This window comes from Camelus ferus, chromosome 2, assembly GCF_009834535.1.
Source record: "Camelus ferus isolate YT-003-E chromosome 2, BCGSAC_Cfer_1.0, whole genome shotgun sequence".
In the NCBI taxonomy this organism is placed as follows: domain Eukaryota; kingdom Metazoa; phylum Chordata; class Mammalia; order Artiodactyla; family Camelidae; genus Camelus; species Camelus ferus.
The window spans coordinates 102,913,671-102,935,188 of NC_045697.1; positions in this window are offsets into that span (position 1 = coordinate 102,913,671).

A 21,518-nucleotide genomic window follows, 5' to 3' on the forward strand; every position below is an offset into this window, starting at 1 on the left:
TATATTAATTCCAGGTGTATAGCATACTGATTCAGTATTTTTGTAGATTCTACTCTACTAAAAGTTATTACAACAATGGCTATAATGCCCTGTGCTGTGCAGTAGATCCTGTTGCTGATCGATTTAATTCTTGGAACTTGGTGTCTGTTGGCTAGTGAGCCTTGATTTACCAGAGCTGGAGAACCTAAGAAAGCCTGGAGAAAAGGACAAGAGGCAGCCTCTAGCCACTGAAAAACTCAGCAAGAAAGGAGGAGGAGACCAAAGAAGGGAACAACAAAAACTGTCCAGGATGGGGAAGTGAGAGCGAAGTCTGATACACCAGTAGAGATTCTGTGATGTGGGCTGGACTGACTAATCTAGCAGGCACGATGCTGACTGCCCACAGTAGTTTTAGGGGCCCATAAAGATGTCTTAATTCCTTTAACATCAGAAGGAGAATAAACTCTTAAGTCAAGGAAAATGTTTCCATTTATAATATTAATATATTTATCAATATAACAATACTATCATTGAATATATCTTTTAAAAATCTTTTTAAGAAGGTACCTGAAGGCCAAGGTGCTGAGAGCCCACAAAAGTCACACATGGCTCTGGATCCAGTGGCATGCCCTAACCTGCCCAAATTTATGAAATATGTCTGTACCATGCCTTCTAGGATTTTGGGCCACCTGGGATATTATTATTGCAGTTTTGCACATGGGGGCTTTGAAACCTGGAAAGAAGTCATGAGAAAGAAAGTGATGGAGTTGGGGACTGGTTTTCAGTACTCTCTGCACACAGTGTGCCATGGGAAGTGGTAGATACAGAGTGAAGTTCAATATGGGAAAGAATGTAATGGAATTTAAAATATAGGAGGCTTTATGATTGGCCAAGTATTGCTCCAGGCACCAAAATTCCTTCCTGAGATGACACTTAGGCCCTGAAAAGAAGGCTTGGGTAGCTCAAGAGAGCACGAGAAAAAGTGAGTAGACAATGCTGGGTGCCCAACTAAAGACTTCATTGACAACCTCCTGAATGAGAGGAAATATTTGCAAATCATGTATCTAATAATATCTGAAATATATAAAGAACTCATGCAACTCAATAGCAAAACAGACAAACAATCTGATTAAAAAATGGGCAGATGATCTGAACAGACATTTTTCCACAGACATATCGATGGCCAGCAGGTACATGAAAAGATGCTCAGCATCACTAATCATCAGGGAAATGCAAATCAAAACCGAAGTGAGTATCACCTCACACCTGTTAGAATGGCTATTACCCAAACGAAAAGAGATAACAAACACTGACAGAGATGTAGAAAAAAGGGAACCCTTGTGCCCTGCTGGGGGGAATGTAAATTGGTGCAGCCACTATGGAAAACAGTACGAAGGTTCGTCAAAATATTAAACATAGACCTACCACATGATCCATCAATTCCACTTCTGGGTATTTAGCCAAAGAAAATGGAAACACCAACTCGAAAAGATACATGCACCCCCATGTTCAGTGCAGCATTACTTACAGTAGCCAAACATGGAAACAACCTTGAGTGTCCATGGACAGATGAGTGCATAAGGAAAGTGGAGTATACATAAATACAGACAATGGAGCATTATTCAACTATAAAAGAATGAAACCTTGCCATTTGTGATAACATAGCTAAACCTGGAGGGTGTTATGCTGAGTGATATAAGTCAGACAGAGAAAGACAAATACCGTATGATCTCACTTATATGAGGAATGTAAAAACAACAACAGCAAAAAAACCAAGTCCATAGATACAGAGAATAGACTGGTGGTTTCCAGCGGTGGGGTAGGGGGTGAGTGAAATGGGTGAAAGGAGTCAAAAGGTACAAACTTTCAGTTTTAAAATAAACAAGTCATAGGGATGTAATGTTTAGCACGGGGACTAGAGTTAATAATACTGTCTTGCGTATTTAAAAGTTGCCAGGAGAATAGATCTTAAAAGTTCTCATCACAAGAAAAAAAATTCTCTACCTATGTGATGACTGTTGTTAATTAGACTTAGTGTGGTGATCATTTTGCAATATATACAAATATCAAATCATGTTGTGCATCTGAATCTAACGTCATGTTGTATGTCAATTACACCTCAATAAAATAATTTAAAAAAAGAAATTTTAAAAAAGAAAAAAAAGTTCTCATCAAGTAGTTTACTATTAGATGTTTCACTTTCCTTTGTAATCATGTTTGGAAAGATAAACAAGACACTAGAAAAACGAGGCCAGTTTAGGCCCTTGGCAGAAGTTCAAGCCTTTTAATGAAATTTAGTAAAATTGTTTGCTGTTGAGTTGTTACTGTATTTAAAGGAAGGCGGCAATAAAATCAGTAATGGGTTAAGGTTCTTAATTGATGTGTGTTTTCCAAAAATATAGTTTCTCATGTAAAGGTTGTTTTTGTTTTTCATAAAACATATATGTATTCAAATACACGTATGTGTGTTATATAGGTGTATGGGTATGTGTTATATTTGTATATCTGTGTTTACATGTATATATTGCCCCCTTCGGCAGTTTATCTATAAATTAATTACTCTGAACTTGGACTGGTGGTTAGACAGGTAGCACCAAGTGAGTCATTCAAACAAAAAAAGACATGATCTCATGAGCATTATTTTAAAAGTTCACTCCATTATTCAGAAGTCTTCATGTTTCTAGAAACAGCAATCTCTGCCTCCCCATCGGCTGGCCGAGGACAGTGAGTTAATTACCCCTCCAAAGGCGTGAGAGGAGAGCCCCTCTGGGCTTGCAGAGCGGATAATCACACCCCAGAAGTCATCCTGCTTGAGCCTGAGACAAAGACCGTCCCAAAGTCTAACTCTCCAAATGTCAATTATCAGGTACCATGTTAATCTGGGCTAGAACCACCCCCGTGAGGCTCTTGATGTCGACTTAAGAAAAGCAGGAACGTGCGCTAGCTTACAACCAGCCCAGCAGCATATTTTCCTTGTTAGCTGCAGGGGAGAATAATGTGCAGGAAAAGGTGACGTAATGATTGTCTTGCTTTCATTATTCTCTCCCAAATGAATAGCCTTCCACACCAAGGATGAGCTCACTCACTATTAGTGGAATAACATCTGGTGAGCAAGGGCCCCCAGCTGAACACACTGTTGGTTTGGGACTATATTTACCCAAGAGAAACCCAACCATCACCGCATGTATCACATATGCAGTCCAGTTATGCTGTGAAAAAAAATGCTAAGGGGTAAGGAAATACTCCTTAAAGTATTTTAACATACAGGACTTTCCCTTGTGAAGCAAGGCACTGACCTGCTCCAAAAGAGATCCTAGGCTATTATTAGCGTGGAATAGCTCAGACATGTGACAGACGCCTCGTCCTCTTCGGCTGAGGCCCGGATGCTTGCCATAGCGATCTAAGTTTAAATTTCAAATCACGGATAGGAATCTCTCTTCTTCAATTTCCCTTCCCATTCTTAATTTCCAGGCAGGCCTGCCACACTGACGATGGTGGATTTTGCAGTGTAATTTATCTAATAGATTTACTGTAAATGATGAATCACCCTAGTATTTAAATCTAATGAGTAATGCTATAAGTCAATTTGGCTTTTAAAAATGCAACATAGCTAAGGTCATCAGTTAAATGTGCTAATACAGAGTAATGTGGATGTTCAGAACACACGCACAGCCGGTCCTGACGGTCAAGAAGCTGGAATACTCTGGAATCTGCGGTGTGCCAAGCCTTTAGGGGAGACTGTGGGCTTAAAATCATGACATTTGGAAAAGGAGATAAGAATTTCATTCCACCAGCACTTGGGAAACTCCCTCAAGTTTATGTGTCTTTCATCGTTTACCCCAGGAGATGCGGTAACCCTTTATTGTGAAGACGCTACCAAGCAATCATTATCTGTATTTAAAAGACTGATTATGAAAACAATGCCTATTTACTGAAGAAAATATGAGAAATTCAGAGAAGTATAAAGAAAATATAGTTCATTCAGATTCCAACCCCCTAGACCTTTTTGTGTATGTTAGTCTTTTTCACTTGAGTATATATAAGCATTTTCTCATGTTTTTAACTGTGCTACAATTTCATTCTAAACGGCCATGTAACATTCCATCAAATGGCTTGCACTATTATTTATCAGATCAATTCCCTACTGAATACTTAGTATACTTCTAATTCCTTGTTATTATAAATAAGACTGTGATAAAGATCTAAGTAACTAAATCTATCTTAGGATAAATTTGCAGAAATAAAGTTGCTGAATTAAAGTGAATGTATGTTTTCAGGGGTTTTGACTCCAGCTGGGAGTGCCTTTATGAGGGAATAAGATTTGTTTCCTTCTCTGTATGAAATATCCCCAAGATCAGAGATACTGCCCCAGTCCCTCTGCCTCAGTCTACCTCTGGTTCCTCATTTATAAAACAACGGGAAATCAACAATGTTGTCCTCCTAAAGTGCTAATCTGCAAAATAATCCTGCGAGGTAGGTTCAGTGCCTTGGTTATCTTGTTAATAAACAGAGGAGCCAGAATTTGAACCTGGATTTGCTATCTCGAAAGCCCATGCTCTAAACCACCAGGCTACACGGTTTCTTCCAGGTCTATCACCCATTCATTCATGTTTTCGTTAATTTCACATACTGTGTGAGAGCTACTGTTGTAGGTACAGGAGATACAGCGGTGAACTGAACAAAGTCCTTGACCTCAGGGACTTCCTCGTGGGGAGACAGACAGTAAGTTACAATATGATATCAGGTAGAAATAAATTCGATACAGAAAGATAAAGCAGGGAAGAGGGATAAAGGCTGACAAGGAACCTGTCTTAGATGAGATGGTCAGAGAAAGCCTTTCTGAGTGGATGAAGTGAGTGTAGCTGTCATGGGGGTAAATGCAGGACGAGCTCTCCAGGCAGAGAAGCAGCAGTACCAAGGTTCCAGGACCAGAGCGTGCCTCCTGAGTCTGTGGGACTGCCCGGAGGTCACTGGGGCTGGGATGTGGTGAGACGGGGGTGGGTTGGGGGGGGAAAGATTTATACCGCGTCTGTGAGTCGGCCCAAGCAGACTCAGGAGGCGGAGGGGCTACAGATCAGAGACATAGTCGTGCTCTGCAATGTGAGAGTGTGTGTGTGTGTGTGTGCGCGCGCGCGCGCGCGCGTGTGTGGCGGCAGGGGTGAGAGGCTGTTGATTGACATCTCCTCCACAGGTTCTAAGAAGGAAAGATAGGTAATTCCACATTATTCTTCTCTTCTGGAATTGGTTTAAGAGCTGGGCACTTAGGCCACAGTATTAAAAGTGTAGCCTTCTGTGCCCAGGCACAGCCCATGGAAGCGTATTTCTGGACTCCAAGGAAGAACTCAAATCCATTCCGCCATACTCATTACCCACCGTCTCTAGAGGAGGGGCGATGCCGGCTCCCTAGATCAAAATAGAAAATAAACAGTTTCTTTGACTGGAACCATCTTGCAGAATTGGGAAAACAGCCATTGTGAAGTTCCCAATGATGTGGTTATTAATCACTTTAGGGGATAAACACATCTATCCGGAGACCAGCTGTTTCCTGATGTCATTTAAATTCCACGGTCCCACATGTCCTGCTACAGGAAGGAATCTAACTTCCTTTCCATTCTTGTGAAAATGTGTCTTTTTAAATTTAATTTGGGATTAAATTAATTTATTACGCATTATTAAAAACCCAAATGTTCTTACCGACCAATTTCCAAGAGTGTACTAACAATATCATGGCTTAGTTAGGGACTCACCTGCCACAAATGAACAATGGGTAACCCGTTGCTCTTCAGAGGTAAGAGATGTGAAGCAAGCTGAAAACTCTCATTGTTCCAGGGTAAGAACCTATTAAATTTAGTGTATGGAAGAGCTAGAGTGCTTTAGAATCATCCAGTTTTACAATTTAATTCATTCTGTGTATACTAGGGGGAAATCTTGACAGCTGGGACCAGAATCTGTTTTAGGCAACTACTCCACGAGCTACTTGGGTGGAAGGTACATCCTGAGGGTAACAGAAGACAAAGAAGGAACAGTCATAGCTGCACTGCTCTGCAATAGACACATAAAGACGGGGAAAAATGAACAGACAGGGAATGTGGGAGACTGACTGATGCAGCAGAACAGTGATATACCTCAAAGTCTTTTAAGATGTAGACTATGTGTTCTGTTTTATGATCTTTTTATTTCTGTGATGTAAATCCTACCTTCACTTTCCCAAATCTTTAGTGAATTCGGCTGTCTACATAATTGCCTTGGGTGAACCCAGTGCACGTGGGAGCATGTGTCCTGTGGGAATAGTCGGGCTGCGTTCCACATTTGGATTAATGTGGTACAGAATAGGGACAGTGTATGCCACATGGCAAGATAATCTGCCAATTACACTAATCAGTGGAAACAGCATTCAGAGCCAGAAATGAATCAGAATGAAAGTCCCTTGGGGATTTTTCAGAAATTTGGGGGTGGGCACTGGACTTGGGAGAAATATGAAATAGGAGTTGAGACCATTTCAAGAGGCCAAGGGACTCATCTGACATCTGGGTTACATGTGAATAACATACTGCTTTTGAAGCCTATGGTTGTAGTTAAGATATAAAATGTAGACACTGAAGTTTCTCACTGTTTAATAACAATGAGGGCCTTGGGCTGAATGTCCAGAAGTTACCCAGCTGTCTCTGGTTTAGATATTGATAAAGACTTGAGCAGATTCTATATTTCCCAATATTTCTTGATTCCTATGGCCCTGAAGTAGTTCTTCATAGGACTGGGTGAAAGGCTTTGTGAACTGATGCCAGCATTTTATAGAAGGTCTGTACTGTTCTAGTATTCCCAAGGAACACACTTGCCACAAAGCATTAGGAAATGTTAGGCTGGGAATATTTGTTGAATGTGGTTCTGAGTCTCCCCAGTTCTTTACAGGAGATGGCCTGAGTGAGTGGCAATGGCATTCCACATGACCATGGTTGTCCTCTCAGATCAAGGGAAGCCCCAGTTAGAGGCATATAAAACTTCTCATATATCATGCTACTCTAAAACTCTATCATACTTTTTATAAAGTTGAAAGATGAGAAAAAGCCTTTAGCAAGCTTTATCACTTGGATAAAAGAGATTCCAAGTACAGTTCTCACTGTGCCACATCACTATTTTGCTTCATTGACTATAAGTTACCAAATAATTACTAGACACCACATGCATCAATGTATTGCAGTTACATTCTGAAGACAAGCCCATGACATATGAAATTGGGTCCATGCTTAGGAGGGGCCGGGCCCAGCAGGACTGGCCAGGGGCTTTCACAGAGCTCTGTTTGACAACTAGTTGATCAGGGTATACAGGATCTGTGATACCATGCTAACGTGGTCTAAAGTCCTTTTCCAAAGGGTTGCATTTGGCTGTATGTAGAATAATGCCATGAGCCAGAGAAGGACTTTCTGATTGCATGTGTAGGATTTGCTTGTGTTCACTGGAAGTGTAAATTTTTGTGTCCTATATCCTACCCTCAGGGAAGATAATTTGTTCTGGATGGGATATAATCTCAGCAACATTCTGTTCACAAGAAGAGAAACACAATTCAATCCAATTTAAGTAAAATTTGAACTAAATTAAAGGAATAAAGGAATTGAAATAACTCAGAGAGTTGAGGATGATTCTTAGGTTCTCCAGCCACTCTGAAGGCCTCATTGACTGGAACCAGGCACTCAGATACTAAATAAAATACTCTTCTGACTCTCATTTCTGCTTCCCTGTGCCTATTGATTTTATTCTGTTTTTACTATGGGGAATAGGTTCCTTCTTTATGGTGAGAAACAGGAGCTGAGTCAGTCCTGGGCTTTCCTCATTCCTAGATGAAAAGGGGCTTCTCTCATCCAATATTAAGTTAAAAAATCCTGGGGCAGGACTCTGTGATCTGCTGGGCTTAAATCATGTTTCCAACCATTGGATGAACTCTTATGGCTAAGAATAAAACCAGAAGATGATTGGCTCAGGCTGGTGGCATATCCATTCTTGAGATTAAGGGGGTTGATTCTGTTACCTTAAGGAGAAGTGTGGGGTCATCGTGCACCAGGCAGCTATACCAGTCAGTGTCATTTGCCATCCTTCCACTGTCTCCCTGACTCTAACAGAGATCATTGAGAGGAAGATTACTCAAACTTTGAAATTTTCTTCTTCTTCTTTATGTAACTAATGGTGGCTGTTAGTATGAGTGGTACTGTTTCTTGGTGAGGTACTACGGTAGATTTTATTTCTGAAGCACAGGTAGACCTCTGGAAATTGCCTGGAAGTAGGAAAATGAAACCAAAACTTCTTGGAACAATTTTGTAAAGTGCTGTTTCCATTGCAGGCTGGGGAATACATATAGGCAGCTAATTTCACATTGAGAAAAAGCTTAGCTTCTTTAACATACATTTAGGGTGCACCATCTTTGAAAAGTATTGTTTCTACTAGAAAAGGTGTGAGGGACATGTTTAGTTCAACAGTTACCCACTGGGAAAACTGCAAGAGTGATGAGGTTGTATGCATTCACATTATACTGGCATGGAGACTTCAAAAGAGACATTGGACTTGCTGTGCAAAGCTCACCTTGGCTGTCCTCAGACTCTCCCAATTAAAACAATGCATTGCCATGGCAGCTGTGTCCTTGAGTTATCCAGTGGGGGCCAAAGAACAAGGGTGGGGTTATACGGTACAAGTAAGGATTTGCATTTAGAGGACTGAAAAACCAAGCCATTCTTAGATGGGACAAGAGGAAGCTGGGCTTTAAGCAATGGAGCAAAGTTAGGAACTAGGATGTTTTCACAAGAGGACACCTGTAAAGGACTTACAGTTTTCCCCTTGGGCTGTGAGAATTGTCATATTTGTCATCGGATATTTTTTTCCCTTCTGTATTATAAATCTCCCTAGTTTACACCAAGCATTTAATTAAGACTATTACATATGCACAGGTCCTGTATCCGTGTGGTGGGAAATTAAAAAGAAGAGCCACAAAAGACAGTATGATCTGTCCTTCCATGGAGACCATCATCATATCATGAGAAAAGGAATCCCAGATCATCCAGGTGGGGACCAGGATGGAGAGCAGAGCTGAGGGCAGTGGGGAAGAGCAAGTGACTCACAGAAGCAGCTGCGGAGGGTGACTCAGTAGCAAATGTGAGGCAAACATCCTTTTTCTGAAACATCCTAGAGGAAGGTAATTCTCAGGGCTTGAGAAACGGGGATGGTGGGGGAAGGTAAACACTGATTTTATTCTCTGCTATTAGATTCTTCCCTCTCCTTCACCCTCTTCTTCAACAGTTATTAAACTAATTCTTCCTTCCAAGATGGCCCAAATGTATTTTGTTTATACAAGTTATAGAATTCATCTTATTCCACCATGAATTCCTGTTATTTAATTATATGTCTGTTGTCCCCATTAGATTGCAAAGACAGTGACTGTGACCTGCTCATGGGGGAGGGAGAAACCTGAGACAGTGTTTTGCATACTGTAGATGCTTCGTAAATGCTTTTACGTGGATTTGAAAATGGTTTGCTTAGTTGATTTCCTTTTATTGCAAAAGCCAGCTAAGTTCAGGTCTAATCTTGTCTGCACCCTTCGGTTGACATATCCTCTATAATATTTTAACAGCTTTACCATTGTGAAATAATATTAAATTGAATTAATTCTTGTTCAGCTTCTCATAGAAGCAAAATCACAAATTTTTTCAGGTGTCAGAATATCAAAGGTACACGTTGTTCTTCCATGATGGGAAAAATAACAACAGGGTATTTACTCCTCAGGAAAATTCTCGATGCTTTTAGGATGATCTCAACTTCCCCTTAGGAAGTTAGGCTGTTTTAGGAAGATGTAATTGTTGGGTGAAAGGGAGTCAGGTTTTCCAGTGGTCCAACCAGAGGGGTCAATTATTGAGAAATTGATACTTAAAAATTTTTCTGCTTGACAAAAAACCTGTAACTCCAACCTTCTCTGTATGAGTTTTGTTTCCAGTTTACTAAGATGTAATTGACATATAACATCAAGTAAGTTTAAGGTATACAATGTGATGATTTATATATATATATATTGCAAAGTGTTTACCACAATAAGATGAGTTAACACATCCATCATCCCACATAGTTACAGTTTGTGTATATATTAAGAATTTTTATGATCTACTCTCTCGGCAACTTTCAAATATACAATATTTTTATTAACAATAGTAATATTACATCCCCAGAACTTATTTATCTTATAACTGGAAATTTATTTATTTATTATGTATTACTTTTAACTGTGGTATAATTGATATATAACATATTAGTTTCAGGTGTACAACATAATGATTTGATATTTGTATTTATTACAAAGTGATCACGTCTAGTTAGCATCCGTCACCTACATAATTACAAATTTGTTTTTCTCGTGATGAGAACTTTCAAGATTTACTCTTAGTAACATTCAAATATGCAAGATAGTATTATTAACTATAGTTACCATGCATATACATTACTTCCCCAAGACTGATTTATCTAATAACTGGAAGTTTGTACCTTTTGACTCCCTTTACCTGTTTCACCCACCCCTACCCCCGAACTCTGGCAACCACCAATCTGTTCTCTGGCTTTTTTAATTTATTAATTAAGTAAGTAAGTACAGTCAGTTCCAATGTGTCAATTTCTGGTTAAGCACAATGTCCCAGTCATGTATATATGACTGGGACATTGTGTTAGTCTTCATACCAATATGTTTGTCTTCATACCAGGCTGTTCTTTGTGTCTATGAGCTTGCTTTGTTTTTTGTTTTTTTTGTCTTACTTTAGATTCCACATATAAGTGAGGTAATGTGGTATTTGTTTCTCTGTCTCACTTATTTCACTTAGCATAATACCCTCAAGGGTTTTTTTTTTTTCATAACCAAATGTATGATTTATTTTTTGAGAAAAATAATTAAAACTGAGGTTTTTCCAATAAAGGGGAGAAAAAACAATGGAATGTATGTACATGTTCTTTATCCATTAGTAGACACTTAAGTTGTTTCCATATCTTGACTATTGTAAATACTGTTGAAATGAATATGGAGGGGCATAGATCTTTTTTAATGAGTGTTCTCATTTTCTTCAGATAAATACCCAGAAGTGGAATGGCTGGATCATGTGGTAGTTCTATTTTTAATATTTTGAGGAACCTCCATACTGTTTTCCATAGTGGCTGCACCAATTTACATTCCACCCAACAGTGTACAAGAGTTCTCTTTTCTCCGCACCCTCAGCAACACTTGTTATCTCTTGTCATTTTGATAATAGCCAATCTAACAGGTGCGAGGTGATATCTTAATTGTGGTTATCATTTGCTTTCCCTGATGATGAGCAATGTTAAACACCTTTTCATATTTCACCTCTTTGGCTAAATTTTTCCTAAATATATTATGGTTTTCAATACTACTGTGAATGGGATTGTTTCTTTTATTTGGTTTTCAGATAGTTCTTCATTAGTATATAGAAATGCAACTGATTTTTGTATGTTGATTTTGTATTCCACAACTCTACTGAATTTGTTTACTAGTTCTGGTGATTTTTTGGTAGAGTGTATGATCCTTGTGACATGTGGTTGAATTCAGGTATTTTGTTGAGAATTTTTGCATCTATGTTCATCAGTTACTGGCCTGTCATTTTCCTTTCTTGTAGTGTTCTCATCTGGCTTTAGCATCAAGCTAATGCTGGCCTTGCAAAATAAGTTTTGGAGTGTTCCCTTCTCTTCAGTTTTTTGGAAGGGTTTAAGAAGGATTGAATTTAAATCTCTTAAATGTTTGGTAGAATTCACCTGTGAAGCCGTTTGGTCCTGGGCTTTTCTTTGTTGGGAGGTTTTTGATTACTGATTCAGTCTTACTTGTTATTGGTCTGTTCAATTGTTCTATTTCTTCATGACTCACACTTTGTAGGTTACTTCCGTCAGTTTGTTATTTGTTTTCTATATGCCTTATAGCTTTTTCATCTCATTTACTGCATTACTGTCTTCTTTTGTGTCCTGCAGGTTTTTGCAGTGAATTATTTAATTCCTGTAGTAGGGCTGTGGGCTGGGCTCTGTAGCTCAGTGGTACTGTAGGCTGCCCAGAGTCAGAGGCTATGCTCAACAGCTGGGCCAGTCTGCCAGCTTGGTTCCTTGCCTTAGCATGTCTACAGGATGGACTTCATAATGCCCAGTTCTCTGACCAGGCTTCCTGGACTGGGAGGTACTATTGGAGGCTATGCTCAGCAATTGAGCAGGACTGCAGATTTGCTTCCCAGCTTGGGCTGGATGGTAGGATGGGGTCCAAGGCCAGTACGGCCTATTGACTGGGAAATGAGATCAACTGAGCTCCCTGGCCAGGCACAGCTACCAGCTCAGCTCTGCAGATGGGCAGAGTTGCAGACTGGAATCTCTATTCAAGGGATATGGCAAGCAGGAACATGGTTTGCCAAGGTCTGAGCACTGATTATTGTAAGCCCCACCCCCTTCTATATCTCTGTTTGATTCCCCCAATGATCCCTGAGAGCTGAGACCCAAGTAGCCCTCCTGGGAAGCATCCTGCAATTGTTGGGGGAGCTGGATGTTCACTTTGAGTTCTCTTTACCTGCTGGAGAAACCATCGGCCCGAGGGGGCCCTCTCCATACTGTGCTGACCTGGGGGAGGGGCGTGCAGTCAGCGCAGCCACTCCTCTTGCCTTCTGATATGGTCCTTCCTTGTCTCTGCTTCAGCCTTACCCCTGGGCTCTGGGATTTTCACAATGGTGTCTGTGGAGAGTTGCTAGTTTGGTCTTCTTGTGAGGGAAATAAAGTTGGGAATGACCCATGTAGCCATCTTGACAATGTCTCTGCCTTCAACCTTGTCTAATCACTTACACACACCTGTGGGTACAATAGTCATTACATAGGAGAGACTCTCCAAAAACCCAACCTTTTTTGCTTTGCATGAATCCTCTCTGAGTGATTTCATTTTCTGTTTAAAATGAATAATTGAAGGTAATTTTGACTCTGGAACATGGTCGTGGTATAGGAAATGAAAATAACAGAGTGTAAAATAACATGTTCACTGGGGTTGCACTATCTAAAATACTGATACTCATGGAAGATAATTATTACAGAAAAGGAATAGTTGTGTTGGAGAAGAACAAGAAAAAGGAAGAAGCTGTATTACCAGGGACAATGACAAACCTGTTGAAACAGAGACTCTTGGCAATACAGTGGCTTAAAGACAAAAATATTTATTTTTCTTCACACCAGTCCAGGGCAGGAAGGCAGGTACCTTTGTTCCATGTGGCCACTCAGGGACCCAGACTCCTGAGTCTTATTCCCAGCCATTCCCTAGGGCACTGTCTTCATCTGCAGGGTTACAGTCATGCCTGCTTTCGGCTGAAAGAAAAGGGACGATATGAAGGAACTTCTGCAGCACCATAGGGTCCAGGCTTAGAAGTAGCAGTTGGTGTCTCTGCTTGTGGTCCTGTGGTGAGTATTGTCATGTGACCTCACTTAACTGCAAAGAAGCCTGGGAAATGCAATCTAGGTGGGCAGCCTCATACCCTGAATGAGTGAGAGATTGGACTGTGGTTGATAACCTCTGCTGTTGTAGCTGTCAGCTAGTGAGACAGATGCTTTACAAAGACTGCTTCATTTAATCCACAGAAGCCCAAGCCCCAGGCCCCCTCCCTTGGAACAGTTATCAAACAGGTGCTCCTCACATTGTCCCTACCAGTATATATAATGCATATTGGTATGTATAATGGTATACACATAATGGTATTCTGAGATTTTATTACCTAAAAATATTTTAATGTTGCTATACAATAGTTTCAACCAAAAGAATCCATATTTCATTATCTCCAAAGTTCCTTTTTGGCTCCCAAATTTCAAGTTTTCATTTCCTACATGAAAGAAATATTGCTACATCTTATATTAGTGGTACAGGGCAACAGGGACCATTCCCTGGAACTGAGCTGCAGCAGGGAGGGGGACTCTCAAGGAAATTATGAGATGCAAATAATTGAGAACTATTGATTCGTGCCTTCTGAATTTTACCCTGCACATATTTTTGTTTCATCATTCATCCCCATTAACATCTAGTTTTTAAAGTAAATTTGCTTTTCTCATTTTAAGAATATTCAATGAGTTCCTATATTAGAAATTTGATTAGGATCAGAATTCATACTTATTAAATAAGGATATGAATTCAAATATGGATTTTTAGCATCAATATTAGAGAATTAACAATTTTCAACCATGTTGCCTAATTTTTAACCTATAAGGACACCTCCTCATTCCACGCATGCCAGTTAACTAAACCATAAACTTCAGTGTCATCTTTGGGTGCCTGCTAAATGTGATAATTCAAGTGCTGTCAATTTTACTCCTAATTGTGTTTCTTCATTCCTTTCTCTCTGCTTCTGCCTCCCTCAGAGCACCACCTTTAGAGACTTCTACTGGTTTCTCCATGTCTGATCCTGCTGTAATCCATTCTGCCAGAAAGTTCTTTTCCCAAAACGCAAACCTGATCATGTAACTGCCTAACAGTTCTAGTGAGTCCCCAATGCCTTCAGAGTACGGACCACGTTTGATTTGTTTTTGTTGACATTCTCCACCTTATACTCACTTTACAAACACTTCACAAACTGAGCGATTCTCAAAATCTGTCATGCCCTCTTTTACTTCTGGGCCTTTGCATCTGCTGTTCTCTCTCACCTGGCTAACTCCCCATGTACGCTCGTGTCTAACTTTTGACACCAGTTTAATCAAGAACTTCACCCTGATTGCCCAAAAAAGAGCTCATCGCTTTGTGTATTTCTTTAGCATCCTGCACTTAAAGCTCTCTCAGCATTTATTTCAGTATCTTGTGTCTATCAGTTGATTTGTCTATCTCTGTAACAAAACTGTAGACTCCTTGAAAGTAGGGATGATCTCTTATTTGTTTAATCCTCAGCATTAGTCTGGTAGCAGATAGGCACTCAATAAATACTTCTTAGAGAAAGGACAGAAGAACGTCCTTTCGTCCACTTGGCCCTCTTCTTTCTGGAGAAGTGACTGGAGTATCTATTTACTCTGATGTCAGCCTTTATTCAGCCTGCTGAGTGGGAAAGCGAACAATTCAGGGCTGTCTGACTAACAGAGATGATGGAAGTAATTGCTCGTCCCCGCTGCTGGCGCTCGTGAATAAGGGGAATGAATCATGGTTATGTTCCTGGTGTGGGTGCCACGAAAATGGTCTGAGGACTCCTGGCAACGCTCTCCAAATTAAGACAAATTTCAGTGTTGGCGGTTTGAAGTGTTTTCTGGCACCTATATTTCTGTGCACCTCACCTGGCAGAAAATTGTACCATAAAATTGAGTCTGATTGTGTTGGACAAGTAAACTGTGCTTCTGGTAATTTAAGCATAAAAGCTACCTTCATGGCCTCATTCATTGAGGTATGTCGGGGTGACTAATGAAGACATATCTGAGACGGGTGTGAGTCCAGAGCAAGGTTAGGGTCTAAATTTGGCTGCTGAATACATGTCCATTGACCTTTCCAGTGTCTGGCAAACTCTATTTTGAAAACAGCTTTGATCTTTAAATGACTAGAAAAATCTCAGCTGGGCACGGATTCCCACCCAGTCCCATTGCCCCAGCCCCAAATAAGACAATCATGGTCTCTGTCTTTAAAAATGTACAAACCGTCCTCTGAATAGGTAGGCTCCACATGGCAGATAATTTTTTAATTGCCAGCACCTTCACTTAGAAGTAGCTGTGTCAGTTAGGAATCGAGTTCTGCTGTGAATACAAAAAGCTCTGAATAAACAGAGGCGTTACCACATTGGGGATTTATTTTTTTCATGCCGTAAGTTCAGAGGTAGAAGATCCAGAGCTGGTAAAGCAGTTCCAGAATGCCACTGGGACTGGTGTGGGTTGAATTACATCCCTCCAGAAGATACTGAAGTCCTAACCTGTGAATGTCACCTTATTTGGAAAAAGGGTCTTTGCAGATGTCGTCAAGTTAAGATGAAGTCATTAGGAGAGACCCTAATCCAATGTGACTGGTGTTCTTACAAGAGGGAAATCTAGGTAGAGACACATTGGAAGATGCCCACAGGAAGAAGGAGGCAGAGATTGGAGTGATGCTGTCACAAGCTAAGGAACACCTGGGGCTTCCAGACACTGGAAGAGGCAAGGAAGGATCCTCCCCTAGAGGCTTTGGAGGGAGCATGGCCCTCCTGACACCTTGATTGCAGACATCTAGCCTCCAGATCAGTGGAAGAATGAGTTTCTGCTGTTTTAAGCCACTCAGTTTGTGGTTCTTTGTCACGGGAGCCCTAGGAAGCCAATGCAGGGACCTGGGGTCCTTACTTTCCTGCTCAGCTGTGCTATTGGCTGTCTCAGCACGACAGCTGCTCCACCTCTCGTCTCGTGTCCAAGTTCCAGGCAGGAAGAAGAGGAAGGTCAATGCATGGAACACATCCACCAGGGGAGCCTACCCACCTAGAAAGAGCCTTCCTGGAAGACTCACCAAGCCATTTCTGCTTCCATCTCCTCATCTCCCCAGCAGCAAGGGTATCTGAAAAGGCAGTGTTTGAGCTGAAGGCAACATTGGCATACAGAGTTCCCTTAGTGAGGAAGAAGGGAAAGTAGACAATGAGTGGGCAGCAGTGTTGGAAACTCTTACTCCTTTACTAAATTAGAGGTCCCTAAATAAGTGTCAGATAGAGTAAAACAAAGAGATCCTAAATTAATAGTCTCCTCTATTTCTCTCTAAAAAATTAAAAATTATAGAATCTAAGAGCTAGAAGTACACTTAAAGGCTGTCCAAAGACAGTTTAGATTCTATACTTTTTAAAAATATGAATTTCTTTATCTACATTGTCTTTCTTTTTAGAGGGGGAGGTAATTAGGTTTATTTTTATTTACTTATTTATTTTTAATGGAGGTACTGGGGATTGAACCTAGGACCCACTGCATGCTAAGCACACACTCTACCACTGAGCTATACCTTCCCCCTAGATTCTATACTTTCTGTACATGAAGAATTTTATTTTATTTTTACATGAAGAGTAAGTATTTAGGTATGAAGACTGTGTGTAAGCTACGTAATGCTATGAATGCTATCTAAGCAGTGTAGGCAGAGTTTAAAAAGAGGGTGGTAGGGGACCCCTTGACCTCATACGTGAGCTTTTGCTGTTGCACTTGCCTCAGTGACTAATGTGGTTATGCAGTTCATCTTCAGGAGGTACGATTTTAATCATTTCTTTGCCAAGCTAAATGTTAAAACTCTCCCAGCCACAGAAAACACTGACCTTCATAGCTAAGTATGACATCTACTCACTTAACTTTTTCTGTCTTATTTCCTTGAAGCAGAAAATGACAGGTTTTTAGCCCTAAAAGCACAGAGGCAGCAACCTTGATGATGACCAATATTTGGATAAAAAAGAATTAAAACCCCAAAACCAACGATAGGTTTCATGTGAATCAGTCGACTCAGCCCTGTTTATTCTGTGATTAGATTGCTAGACCAAGAAATTAAAGATGCAGATGTTCAGTTGATTTTAAACTCCCTCAAAGGGTGAGAAGAGTAATTTACACCTTTTCAAAAAGGCTATTTTTTAAGATCTTGAAGCTCGGAGATCCTCCCAGAAGGTCTTTTGGATTGATGTATGTCCTCGAAATTGGTCTCTGAGTGTTAGAAGTTCAAATGACTTTCCGATCAATGTAGAAAAAGTGTACTGCAAAGTTAATGGAGCGAGGCTGAGTGGTATGAAGTTTTATATAAAATTAAATATGTGTATTATTCAGGTAAGATAAGATGTGTTCATTTCATTAATAAAAGTTACTCCCACAATATATACAGTGGTCATATAATGAAATCTAACCTGCTCCCCAAGAGTCCCAGGATCTAAACCTATCAGTTAGGTTAGGAAAATAGACCACCGTCTTAAAACAGACGCTAATAGTCGTTTACAGATCCAGTGAAACCTGCATGGAAAAATTTGCTTCAGAATGATATATGCTCTAATGCTCAGGGGTACTGTTCTCTGAGTCATTCTAATTTTGGCTTATATTTTGCTGAATTAAGCATTGCCTCAGAATGAGCAGTCATGAGACAACCAAGGCCAGCAGGAGAGCAGAACAGGGAGACTCCAGGAGAAATTAATCAGTAGCTTGTCTTCTGTGCAATTTGCTCCTTCCACACATCTGCAAAGGCAGTTTAACAGCTGTATTTACTTATTTTTTAAACTATTTTAAAATTTATTTATGTACTTATTTTACAATATCATATTTTTAAAATTGAAGTATAGTTGATGTACAGTATTATATGTTACGGGTATACAATATAGTGATTCACAAAGTTTTAAAGGTTATACTCCATCTATAGTTATTATAAAATATTGGCTCTATTCCCCATGTCGTACAGCACATCCTTGTAGCTTATTTTACACCTGACAGTTTGTACCTCTTAATCCTCCACCTCCGTCTTGCCCCTCCCCCTGCCCTCTCCCACTAGTAACCACTAGTTCCTTCTCTACATCTGTGAGTCTGTTTCTTTTCTGTTATACTCACTAGTTTGTTCTATATTTTTTAGATTCCACATGTGACTGGTATCTTACAGTATTTGTCTTTCTCTGTCTGACTTATTTCACTGAGCGTAATGCCCTCCAAGTCCATCCATGCTGGGCACCAGAAACTAATACAACATTTTAAATCAACTGTACTTCAGTTAAAAAGCAGACAACCAACCAACCCATTTAAAATATGGGCAGAACTGAACAGACGTTTTTCCAGATGAAGAAATGCAGATGGTCAACAGGAACATGAAAAGCTGCTCAACATCATTAATATCAGGGAAATGCAAATCAAAATCACAGTGAGATAGCATCTTTTGTGTTGTGTTTGTTAACAGACAATACATTTCAATGATGTGACATTTGAAAGATACAAAATAAGAGGCAGGGAAGAATCCCCTTTATTCCTGCTCCCTGCCACCCTTTTCTTAAGGCAACTAATATTGTCAGTTTCAACATGTCGTCATTGTATTGTATTGATGTCTGTGTATTTATGTATGTGTGTATTTACTTACTCTTTATTGCAAAACTTTGAACGTACATTAAGAGAACAGTAAAATGAATAACAGTCCTCCACGTATGACCACCATTTGTTCCTCCACTGGATTATGATAAAGCAAATCTTAGACATCATGTTTTATCTATAAATATTTTACTATGGAGTCATCAAAAATAATAATTCATTTTTTAAAAGCTAGCTATAATATTGATATTGTATCCTTCCAAATTCATAATAATTATCAAATGACCAATCATCAAATGAATCGATGTTTACATTTCTCTGATTGTCTCATATTTTTGTTTCTGTTTTACAATTGGATCCAAACAGGGTCTACACATTGCATATGATTGACACATCGCTCAAGTGTCTTTTAATTTGTAGGTTCACCTTCCCTGTTGTTTTGTTTTTCTTTGTATTTTATAGAAGAACTTGAATTTTCCAACCTATGGAATTTCTCACATTTTGAATTTAGTTGCTTTGCACTTTCCTAGAGAATTTTGTATACTTCACATTTAAAGTAATTTATTCCCTGGCTTTTTCACTCCTGGATTTACTCTTCAATAATTTTCACCTCACCTAGATAAAAACAGCTCATTGGTAACAATGAAATGTGAAGAGAATTTACCATTTGACACAAGACAAAAATGGGAGGTTATCATTTCTTATTCCTTTCTTTGCTTAAGAGCGTCCTTCCTACCTTTCACGTCCTACATCAATCCACCCCAGATCCTATTGGCTTTCCTTTCAAAATATATCCAGAATCCAAATGCTCCTCACCATCGCCGCTACTACGACCCTGGCCCCAGCCAACGCCGCTCACCTGGACTATGTGCAATAGCTTCCTAGCGCTTCTGCCTGTGTTTCTCTTCACCCCTTCACCTTTAGAACCAGAGTGATCCTAATAAAGCTCAAGTCAGATGACATCTCTCCTCTGCTCAGAACCTTCCACGCTCCCTCCTTTACTTGGAGAAAAGCTGAAGTGCGCTACAAGTTCCTTTGTGGTCTGCCTCCTACGTCTCTTTGACCTTTTCCACCCACCACTTTCTCTTTCTGCAGCCACACTGGCCTGTTTTCCCTAAACATCAGTCACCCTCCTAGCCCACTAGCTGTTTGCTTTGTCTGAAGCCCTCCTTCACCAGACAGCCGTGCGGCTCGCCACCCCGTGACCTTCAACTCCTTGTTTAACTTTCACCTTCTAAGTGAAGCCTCCCTGACCACCCTGTTCAAAATTTCAGCCCCTCCCCTGTTTAAAATGTCAAACTCTGCCTTCCCCATCCCTTTTACCCTGTCTTGTCTTACTTCATAACACCTGACACCTACTAAAGCACCACGTGATTTATTTATTATTTTGTTTTTTCTCTCTGTCTCCCTCCAATAGAATGTGATCTCCATGAATTCAGAGATTTTTGTCCATTGTGTTCACTGCTGTAGCTTCAGTGCCCAGAACAGTGCCCAATAAATGTGTGTTAAGTGGATACATTTCAGACACTCAAGGAACCCTTCCTGCGTTCTTTTGCATACAGCACCTCCTAAATGATCCCTGTCTAGAACATGTGCAGATCAAAGCTTATAGCACATGAGAGCTTGCTCATCCCTGTAACCCTCTGCCCCTGCTTACTGTTATTCTTTAGATAGAAGTAAAGTTGCTCAATTCACTGGGCAAAGTGAATAGTTGCTCTGGACCTTAAGGACCTGTTGTTTGAATTGTGTTTCTCCAAAATTCCCATGTTGAAGTCCTAACACCTGGCACCTCAGAATGTGACCTCATTTGGAAACAGGGTTGTTGCAGAGGTAATTAGTTAAGACAAGGTCAAACAGGATCAGGGTGCATCCCTAATTCTATACAACTACTGTCTTTATACAAAAGGGAAATTTGGACACAGACACACACCTAGGGAAAATGAAGGCATCAAGAAGAGATCTACGGCTAAGGAAAGCCAAAGATGGCCAGCAAAGCACCAGAAGCTAGGAGACAGGCCTGAAGCAGATTCTCCCTCAGAAGGAACCGACCCTGCCAGCACTTTGATCTGAAACTTCTAGACTCCCCAGCTATGAGACAATACATTTCCACTGTTTAAATCACCCGGTTTATAGTACGTTGTTATGGGAGCCTTGGGAAACCAATACAGGATGCATGGAACCATGGCATCATTGTTTTGGTTTACAAGTGGTTCACATATTTGGTACAGAAGAAGCGCTCAACAAGTATATGTTGAATGAGAAATGGGAAAATGATGCCACAAGACTGCTTCAAGGAGGGCAAGGTAGATGGGGGGCAAGGAAGATGGGAAATAGAACATCATCACCAAGAATATGTGTGTATGTGTGTGTGTGTAACTGAATCACTGTGCTGTACATCAGAAACTAACACAACACTGTAAATCAATTATACTTCAATTAGATAGATAGATAGATAGATACATAGAAAGATACATAGATAGATATAGAAAGAAAGAAAGAAAGAAAGAAAGAAAGAAAGAAGAAGAAAGAAAGAAATAAAGAAGAAAGAAGAAAGA